General features: G+C 40.6%; 1 pseudogene; it reads left to right on the top strand.

Annotated features, from left to right (window-relative positions):
* Window positions 1–1,024: 1,024 nt before the first annotated feature.
* LOC132607833 (DNA-directed RNA polymerase subunit beta'-like) lies at window positions 1,025–9,576 on the top strand (annotated as a pseudogene).
* Window positions 9,577–10,704: the final 1,128 nt, after the last annotated feature.

Genomic DNA, 10,704 nt, shown 5'->3' with positions numbered 1-10,704 from the left:
AAACAAGTCATCGATCCTCGGAAGAGGATATTTATTCTTAATTGTCACGTTATTTAATTGTCGATAGTCAATGAACATTCGCAAGGAGCCATCTTTCTTTCGGACAAACAATACGGGTGCTCCCCACGGGGATGAACTAGGCCTAATAAAGCCTTTCTCAAGCAAGTCTTTCAATTGCTCCTTCAACTCTTCCAATTCTGCGGGAGCCATTCTATAAGGGGGAATAGATATAGGCTTAGTGTCTGGCAACACATCAATAGCAAAATCAATCTCCCCTTCAGGAGGGAGGCCTGGAAGCTCTTCCGGGAATACGTCCGGAAATTCATTTACTACGGGAACTGACTGAAGAGTTGGCGATTCAGCTTCTACATCTTGAACCCGAAGTAGATGAAAAATGCATCCTTTCGTGATAATTTTCCTTGCCTTTAGATAGGAAATAAAACTACCTTTTGGTGACGCGGTATTCCCTTTCCATTTTAAATCTGGTTCTCACGGAAATTGGAAGCGAACCATTTTCATTCTACAATCGACATTGGCATAGCAAGAAGCCAACCAATCCATGCCCATAATAACATCAAAGTCTACCATTTTTAACTCATGCAAGTCAATCACAGTACGACAATCACAAACCACAACTATACAGTGTCTATATACTCGGCTAGCTATTACCGATTCACCAACGGGTGTAGACACCTCAAAAGGTTTGATCGACTCCGGTTCGACTCTAAATCGACCCGCAATATACGGAGTAACATATGACAATGAGAAAATACTGATAATATACCTGTGACCACATCAGGAGAAGACTCAAGATTTTTGCGTCCAGCCAAAGCATAAATACGGTGCTGAGGACCGCTAGAACTTAGGACTCTCCGCCTGCCTCTACCATGGCCGACTGGCGCATGTGAACCTAGCCCCATGGGGCGTACTGATGATGAAGATCCGGCTACCGACCCTGAAGGCTGGGTCCTACCTCTACCACCAACTGAGGGGCAATCACGCATAATATGTCCTGGTCGACCACATGAATAGCAAACCTCTGAGCCCAATCGACACTGACCCCAATGTAACTTCCCACACTGGGAACATCGTGGTACGGGTGGCCTCGCCTGACCCGAATCACCTCTGAACTGAGATCTCGAAAAACTCTGACTCGGCCCGGAATGAGTAGATCTATCAAATCTCTGGCCTGAAAATCGTGGAGGCGCACTAGTCATAGAATGGCCTGAATGCCTCGAAAACAGCTGTTTGTGCCTCCTCTATACTCACTCATCGGACCCGAAGATCTGGCCCTCTTGCTATGTCCCCTATCATGCTCACGCTCACTCTTTTGTTGTTGTAGGCTTTCTTATAGGTTTTGAACAGGGGCGTGAATGCGTGAAATATCCATATATTCCTGAAGGGACGCAGTCAAGCACCTATCCATCAAATGTGTCCCTAGGCCTTTCACAAACCGATGCACTCGGTCACCCATATCCGCTACCATGGCCGAAGCATACCTAGCCAATAAATTGAAGTGAAGACTATACTCTAAAGCACTCATGCTTCCTTGCCTCAAATTCAAGAACTTATCGGCTCTAGCTCGTCGAACCTCTGGAGGCAAATAATGTCGGAGAAAAGCATCTACAAATTCTTGCCATACCGGGGGAGGTGCATTGGCTCCCCGTGAAACCATCCAAACTGTGTACCAATGGACCGCAACATCCCTCAATCTATAGGATGCTAACTCCACTGATTTGGTGTTCAAAGCATTTATCAAGCGAAGCGTCCTCAACATTCCATCAATAAAATTCTGAGGGTCCTCATCCGGCTTTGATCAAAAGAATTTCAAAGGGTTCAAGCTAATGAAATCACGGGAACTTGCACTAACAGCCCTATCACCTTGCCCTGTACTTTGCCGCTGAGTCTGAGCAGCAACCAATTGTGTAATTAAATAAATGGCCTTTTTTACATCTTGGCCTGAAGTATCCGGTGGAGGAGCCGGAGGTGCTGGAGCTGGGGCTGAGGCTCCCTCACGCTCCTCAGAAATAGGCACTGTATGGGAGGACTGAGATTGAGCCATATTCTGCCACTGTCTTGCTCTTTTGGGCTGCCGTAGCCTTTCTCTTTACAGGCATCTCTGAAATACATAACACACGGTTAAGGAGAAGGAAGTTCTTATATCATAGCTCTATCGCACGATGTTATGAAGAAAGAAGGTCAATCATTCCTAAAATATCCGCAGTCTCTTGTTTATAAGTGTGGCGCGCAACACACCAATAACCAAGAATCTACTGGACATGGCTCGTAGACACACCCTAGGATAGAACTGCTCTGATACCACTTTTATCACGACCCAACCGGAGGGCCGCGACGGGCACTCGGTGCTAGCCCACCCGGGCACCTCTTAAAATAACCTTTTCATTTACATCTAGGTGAGACACATATCAAATCATACTTTCTATTCATCAATCATACTAATCCCGTTGGACAATCAATACATTTATATCATCATTTGCGACTATGCCCAAATTAATGTACATAAGCCGACGAGGCTAACAAAATGATATCAAAAATATAGGCCGACAAGGCAAAACACATCTAACTATATACACATGTCTACGAGCCTCTAAGGAGAGTATGTCATATCATATAGGCGGGACAGGACCCCGCTATGCCCATAAATATGTACACAAAAGAATCAATACCCAAAAGCTATAGCTCCGAATGAAGTGGAGCTCTGCTATGTAGTCCCTGAGAAATATAGATATGGATCAAGTTTGTCTCCCTGGCCACCTACGGGCATGACACAGTGTCCACAAACAAAAGGACGTCAGTACGAAGAATGTACTGAGTATGTAAAGCATGATCAATATCATTATGAAAGCATAATATAAAACAAAGAAATAGCGTAGGGTGAGAGATATTCGTATCATCGTCATAAGCACTTACTTGCTTCTCACGGGGACTTTCCATTTCTAACGTGTATTTGTGTACATACATCCATATCCGTATCTATACTCATATCCGTACTCATTTACATTTCGTATCCATAATCGTATTCATATACATATTCCTATTCATATTCGTATCATATTCGTATTCATACTCATATCTATATCATATACATATCCATATCATATACATTGCACTTACATAGCATACCCGACCACGAAGGTTCAGTGTTTCACGTACCCGACCATGGCTAGGCTCGGTTATCATACATACCTGGCCAACCAAGGATTCAGGGTTACACATACCTGGCCCTACCAAGACTTCAGGGTTATCTGTACCCAACTGCAGAGGTGCGCGCGCGTTACATAAATATATATTTTACCCGGCCATATAAGATCGGGGTTCATAATAGTCATACATAGACACATATACATAATAGCTCATAAGCATCTTTAGCATCATTACTATTATCGTCGTCACCATTATTATCATCACCACTATCGTCATTCATTACATCTATCCTTAAAGGATTATTCATCATATGAGGAATCTAGTACAATCGTAACATATCGAGAATCACGAGCTTATAAGCTTTTGAAGATAGAATCATTTGATGGACAACATAGGATTATAGAAGAATAGATATTTGGCCAAAGAACCATGCCTTATAAAAGAAGGGTTAGCCTTACATACCTTTCCGTTCAACTATTTTATCACTTGCACGTTCTCCTTCAATGCTCACGTTTCTGCCTTCATTAAAGTTATACTATCATTAGAAAATCGATAGCTAGCATACACGACTAACAATAGAGAACATTGGGCAGAATCTCATTTATTTATATGACTTCTACCATATCATATATCAACTCCGAAACGTTAATAATACATTCACAATATCATAACAATAGTCTTTATTCATCCACATTATCCATATTTCTCAATTTACTTCCAATCATCCATATCCATGGTCATAACACACGATTAGGTTCATTATTTCACAATGCCTACCCTATGTTCTTAACATCATTTATAACACAACCATATCATAACAAATCAAGAATCATGACTCAATTCAAGCTATTACTCAAATTGGCACTATTACCACATTCATGACCCATTTTTCTATATCCTTCTACAATCCAAGTGTTTCAACTTTAAAATACCTTAAATAACATGGAAATACCATATATCTTACCTTATATGGTGTAGGGATGAACCTTGGATGAAAACACCTCACTTGAGCAAAACCCTAGTTTCACCTTCACTTGAATTCCTTGCCTTGGATGAACTTTAGTGAGTTTCTTACACTTGATTCACTTAGTTGATGTTGTTGATCACTAATATCTCTTGAATTCTTATGGGAGAAGTGTAGAGAAATGTTTTAGAGAGAAGGGGTGTGAAAGGGAAATGAAATAAAATGAAACTTGGTCCCTTATTAATACACCAAATCTGTCCCGACCAGTTTCTACGGACCAACATACGGTCCGTATAATTTATACTGACCGTATGTCTGGCCGTAGATTTGGTCCAGAGAAGGGTGATATTCTGGGCTGATTATATGGTTGAACATACGACCCTTATGTTTTATACGGCCAGTATGTTTGGCCGTATAATCCCCAGTTGTCCGAAGTTCGTTCTCGTCGACTCGTTTGATCCCCAATCCTTATGGAACCTTCTTAGCACTTGTTTATCACCTCATTAACAATCTAACGGACGTTATAACTCTTCTCCCAAGAATTATTAAATCCTCGTTAACTTGTTACTCAAAATTCCTTTTCGATACCTATCGTATGCCTCGCCTTCTGTTGGCAAACTTTCTTCCCCTATCTCGAACATCTTTGAAATCTTAACTATGGTCATCAAATATCATTCCTTACTTATTGAAATACTGTATACTCGTGCTCTTCATTAGTCTATTCACTGTGCATCAACGGAAAATTTTCTGAGGTGATATAGCTGACCAAATCGTATATACACAACCCACATATGTCTACAGACCTCTAAGAATATAGAAGAATCTATGTCAAGAGAATCTGTAACCAAAATATCTCAAGCTCCGGAACAATGGAGCTCTCCAAGCAGCTGGGCAGAAGTCCTAAGCCCGGGTATCACCAAACTGAGTGTCTGTACCTGCTGGCATGAAAATATACTGAGTATGTAAAGCATGAAGTACAGTAATGGAGATCATGACTAAGTAAAAGATGACAGGAGACAAATATGATAATCAAGGAATACCAAAGCATCTGTACCTTATGAAATGAGTCATGCATATATATATATATATATATATATATAATATACCGTACCCGACCCATTATGGGACTCGGTGAAATCATCATATACATACCGTACCCGGCCCTCGAGTGAGGGACTCGGTGAAATCATCGTATATATACCGTACCCGGCCCTCTAGTGAGGGACTCGGTGAAATAATCATATATATTCCGTACCCGGCCCTCTAGTGAGGGACTCGGTGAAATAATCATATATATACCGTACCCGTCCCTCTAGTGAGGAACTCGGTGAAATAATCATACATATACCGTACCCGGCCCTCAATGAGCATTCTCAATATTATGCCTTGAAGAGGACTCGAACCTCCACGCTCTTTAGCACGGGATTTTGAGTCTCGTGTGTCTACCATTTCACCACCAAGGAATCTTGAAAGTGAATCGTATTCCATGAATATGATATCTATCTAGTGTGATGTATGGAATATATGACAAGCCGATTGTATGGGAAATCCTTCAAGAAGTTATGCAGGGACATCCTGTATTGCTGAATAGAGCACCCACTCTGCATAGATTAGGCATACAGGCATTCCAGCCTGTTTTAGTGGAGGGACGCGCTATTTGTTTACATCCATTAGTTTCCAAGGGATTCAATGCTGATTTTGATGGAGATCAAATGGTTGTTCATGTACCTTTATCCTTGGAGGCTCAAGTAGAGGCCCGTTTGCTTATGTTTTCTCATATGAATCTTTTGTGTTACACCCCGTAAGAGTCTGTGCTATTTTATTTAAGACAAGAAAGAATGAGTTAAGAAAGTTCAAGGAAAGTTAATCGAGTTAGTAAAAATATCGTTATATATATGGTTGCCTTAAGTATCCCGAGGTGACATCGTAACCTAAAGGAATTGAAATCGCGTTATGAGCGTATATGAGGTAATGTGAGTGCCCTTTTAAAGTATTTGAGATTATTAGTAATGATATAGAAGATGGATAAAAGATATGAATATATTTTTGAGATTGGAGTTTCGTCGAAGCTTCGTAAGTTCTCCAGTTACGTTTAAAGTTATGGTGATTCTCCGGACCCTTCGAGACGTGTATGGATTGTTATGTATGTATATGGGTATGTATATGTATGTATAAGAGGTTACATGAGAGTTGGAAGAGGATTAGAAGATAAACGAATCTAAACAAAATGAATCGGAACAACTTCAGTAAAATCTCGGACCAGATTTTTAGCCCATATTGTTGGGGGAATATCTCCTAGTATATGAGGATTTTTAGGGTGTTTCAAAAGCCTAAAATGAAGTTCATCGAGTCTAGTTTCCAACGCAACAAACCGATCGTCAAAATGATATATGGATAAGGAAATATGGACGATGCAATATGGGCTGGCATGGCAGCAAGTTTGGACCCGACCCAAACACTAATGTTTCGGCCCATGAGGCCCATTAACGTTAATATATATGGCAAATTCACTTGAGGGCTGATCATTTTCAGCTAATATCCTCCAAAAACATTAGAGAGAGAGAGAGAGAGAGAGAGAGAGAGAGAGCTCCTAGGCTAAGGAAGCCATTTTGATCAAAATCCGAGCTCCGAATCCCGAAGCTCATGAAGAGAAAAACGTTGTACGTTGCGTTGCCTTCAATTTGAGATAAATATTGGTCTTGGGGGATGAAATTTTCGTGGTGGAGCTTCTGATAAGGTATTTATAAAATTCCTTTTATGGTATTAAAGTGTTTATTTAGAGTTTTAACGAATTAGAACGGAGAAAACAACATTATAAACTCGTTTGTTGTTTTGTTGAAATTTATGGGTGAGGGGCTGTTTTAATTGAAATTGATGGACTGATTTGAATTAATATTTTGGTTGTTGTAATCATGGATATGTGAGGAGAGTGAAGGAATTTAATGGTTAGAGTTGGAGTTAAATTGTTGTGGGTTGTTGTAAGGATTATAGAGATAATAATGTGGTTTTATTGCACATGAGTAGATGATGTGGTGTCGAGTGGCTGCTGTTGTATTTCCCTGAAATTTTCTGCAAATATTGCATGAAATAAGGTATAAGAAGTGCATATGGGCTGCTTGGTGTATTGCAAGTGTTCGTTAGAATTTCGGGCATCGTTATGTTATAGTTGGGGGCTGTTTTGATATGTTGTTGTTCTTGTTGAAATAAAAGAATTGAAGATATGGTTGTGTCCATATGTTATTGTTGGTATTTCTGTGTCAACAGGAGAGCAATTGGAAATTCGGATAGACGAGTTTATAGGGGAAATGCTGCCCAAATTTTTGTAGACAAGTGATGAGTTAAATATTGAATACCAAAAGCCTTATAGTTAACAATTGGTAAAAATGACCATTTGTAGGTTTTGGGCGAAATGGAGATTGAGTTTGGACAAGCGTGAGTAGCGCGAAAGGTATGTAAAGCTTATTCTTTCCTTCTTTGGCATGCCCTAGGTCTACTAGGTTGAGATTTCGGCCTCGGGGACCATCCTGCTCATCGTAACCCGAGATTAGTTTTTGTTACTATTCATTCAATAGAATTGAATTATAAAAGGTGCATTTTACTAGAAAAGTGGTTGGACTTCCAAAACGTTTACAAATGTAACCCGATCGTTCTAAAACTTTCCTGGATGACTCCGTAGAGTCTAATAGGCGTGATTCTCGTCCGCCGCCTCGACTTGGCCCGAGGTGGGCCCGCTATCCCCGATGCCTCTCTTATTGTTCTGTTTGTCTTATTCCCGTACGGTAAGTCAAGGGAACTCATGGTTATTGTTCCGACTACTAAACGGGAGATATTTTATCTATCCCGAGACGGATTTTAATGATTATTGACCCAATTGTGGGGACCGAAATCCTGACATGTGATGTACGGCTTTAGCCAATGTACTCTTGTCCGGAGTTCGCAGGTAACTCCTGGTTATTATGCTGTTCACTATATGATAGGTGTTATGACCACCTTCATGAGCATTATAAAATGTTTTTGACATCTAAAGCGTTTTTAAAAATCTTACCCTGAGATTCTGGACAAACTACTTATTTTCTTTATTTTCTGATATACGATTTTGGTATACCTGAGTCCTGTGTGATGCATGATCCTGGCATGTGTGATTATGTTTGGAAAGTGATAATTTGGCATTTTGTCTGGTTATCTTCTGTGTTACCGAGTCCCGGGCCGGTTATGTGAATATGCGCATATGTGATATTGGCCGCTGGACCCTCGACCGCGGCGTGCCCGACATTGACTGCTGGACCCTTGACCGCGTCATGCCGGACGTGTGGCATTGACTGCTGGACCCTTAACCGCGTCATGCCGGACGTGTGGCATTGACTGCTGGACCCTTGACCGCGTCTGCCGCACTTGTGATTATGCCGACATAGACCGCTGGACCCTTGACCGCGGTATGTCGAACTTGTGATAGAAAACCGCTGGATACTTGACCGCGGTATGTGTGATTGTGACCGCTGGACTTATGGCCGCGGAAATTGTGCGTTGATTCTTCTATGTGTGTGAAACAAAGATGTTTTCCAAAAGAAAGCAAACATTTTGTCATCCCGATTGCCGTGTTGATTTCTCCGGAACTTTTTTTGCCTGTTGTACGCCGGATACGACTCCTTAGTATGCTGGCTATTGTGCTCGCTTTCTATATATCGTATTTCAGTTGTGACTTTGCTTTCTGTGTTGTATGCTTTACATACTCAGTACATATTTCGTACTGACCCCCTCTTTTCGGGGGGCTGCGTTTCATGCCGCGCAGGTACTCCCAGGTGAGTTGAAGACAGTATAGAAGATGTTTCAGTGCAGATGGCAAGCTCCATTTGTTCCTGGAGTGCTGCCGAGTCAGAGTTGGTATGTTATGCTTTCTGGATTACGTTAGAGACTTTGCAGACAGCGTCGTGGGTATTGGTTGTCAGTCTGTAAGCGGCTCCGTCAGCCAAAATGTCGGTCTGTGTTATGTACTGAATTTTGTATGATTATTGATTCGTTATGCTTGGAAGCTACGTGAAAGAATATTTCTGGAAAAAAAAATTTACGATGTATTTCATCTCATTTCATTTGAAAAGTTTGACATGATTTTATGTGCAGCAAGAGTCTGAGGGTTCGCTCGGCCCTAGGTAAGGGTCGGGTGCCCATCACACCCTAGCGGAATTAGGGTGTGCCATTTTGTCTCCGGCTATTGGGGATCCCATTTCCGTACCAACGCAAGATATGCTTATTGGACTCTATGTATTAACGAGCGGAAATCATCGAGGTATTTGTGTAAATAGATATAATCCATGTAATCGCAGAAACTATCAAAATCAAAAAAGAAGTGACCATAGTTACTATAAGTATACGAAAAAACCCTTTTTTCGAATTCCTATGATGCAATTGGGGCTTATCGACAGAAACAAATCAAATTGAATGATAAATAACTATAAGTGATAAGGAGAAGACAGTAGCAACCCCGACTAGAAATGCTAATTGACGGTAATTGAACATTCGAGACTCAGAAGACTAGTATGAGGTGTAAATAAAGACAAGAGGACCTAAGCCCAAAGAGGAGTTACTCAAAACTAAGATATGAAAGAGGAATTGATTTCGACAACTAGTAATTTACTTATGCCAGGCCTAGTTATGGTTAGTCTAGAAATTGTAGATGAGTCGTTAGATGATACACTACGCACCACAAAATAGTCCAAGTGCATGAAGTTTCAATTTCGCGAGTGTATGATTGCAATTTGCAGAAAGTAAATTAGACAGAAGCAATGACAGGTAGAATGTAGTATAAAGCATTTCAAAAAATTACAAGAGTCACTAAGCCTAGAATTCAAGACAGATGTATAAAGGTTGTATTCGAAATCAACACTATCAGAATAAGTTGGAAGTGAAAGCTATTGAAGATGAATGCATGCAGTTCGAAAAAGCACCGAAGATCCTATAGGGATATATGACAATGGGCTCGCAACCTAGTTTAAAATTCTTTCAATACGTATAATTGATAAGAGGTGTCAGTTAAGAGACGAAAAGGAAGTATTTGTTTCAAGTTTAGAGATTTAAGGTAAAGTACAAAAAGAGTCAGCCTACGATGTCAATCTCGAGTTCGTATATACCCAATAAGAAAGTATGCCACTAACTCATCGCCAACTATGTATATTGAATAGAGAACAAGAACTAAGAATACTACTCGAGATTATGTTACAAGAAGTTCCAGGATTTAGAGAACTGAGATAAGCTAAGTTCTGTAAATCCTCGTGATGCATGTGTAAGGATGAATAAGGAAAGAAGATTGTTATACCTATAGATAGTCGAGAAATGATGAAAAGAACTATCGACCCATGAACTAAAGTTGGCAACGGTTACGTACGTAATTAAGAAATGCCATACAGGTTGACATCATTATGGATTATAAGAACCTCCAGACATCTTCAATCAGAAGTAGTTGAAGTCAGGGCACAAAGATGCACAAGCCTTCATAAGAATGTAACAGTCCTTGGGATTGAGATGTAAGTAAAGATGAGCCAAGATGATATAATTGAGCGTGCCTCTCCTCGAGGGTGGGG

The sequence above is a fragment of the Lycium barbarum genome, chromosome 8 (genome assembly GCF_019175385.1).
Source record: "Lycium barbarum isolate Lr01 chromosome 8, ASM1917538v2, whole genome shotgun sequence".
NCBI lineage: Eukaryota > Viridiplantae > Streptophyta > Magnoliopsida > Solanales > Solanaceae > Lycium > Lycium barbarum.
This window is presented reverse-complemented; position numbering and strand designations above follow the sequence as displayed.